The 325-nt window shown below is 79.4% G+C and overlaps 1 protein-coding gene across 1 annotated transcript in view; it reads left to right on the forward strand.

The window, feature by feature from the left end:
- Positions 1-325, forward strand: part of LOC104835142 — a 4,312-nt gene that overhangs the window by 1,046 nt on the left and 2,941 nt on the right. The window lies entirely within an intron of this gene.

Below are 325 nucleotides of genomic sequence, written 5' to 3' on the forward strand. Positions count from 1 at the left end.
CCGGGGGATGGGCCCTCGGGGAGCCCGCCTGGGCCCGCTGCGGCCGCGGCACCCACGGGCGACCGCTCCTTCCTCCCGGCGGAGGCGGCCCACGCTGTCCCGTCCCCCCGCCCTGGCCTCTGGGCTAGCTGGGCCACCGCGGGGCAGGAGCACAGGCCACCGCGGGGGGACGCGGCCCCCGGCAGGGCAGAGTTTGGGGAGGGTGGGGTGGGGGGGTGCACAAGCGCATGCCACCGTGGTGTGTCACCCGAGGGAAGGCGTGGGGACAGGGCGGTGGGGACAGGGCCGCAGCGGCAGGCTGGAGGGGCAGGGGCCGGCAGCCCCC

The sequence above is a fragment of the Haliaeetus leucocephalus genome, unplaced genomic scaffold, assembly GCF_000737465.1.
Source record: "Haliaeetus leucocephalus isolate CR32 unplaced genomic scaffold, Haliaeetus_leucocephalus-4.0 Scaffold362, whole genome shotgun sequence".
In the NCBI taxonomy this organism is placed as follows: Eukaryota; Metazoa; Chordata; class Aves; order Accipitriformes; family Accipitridae; genus Haliaeetus; species Haliaeetus leucocephalus.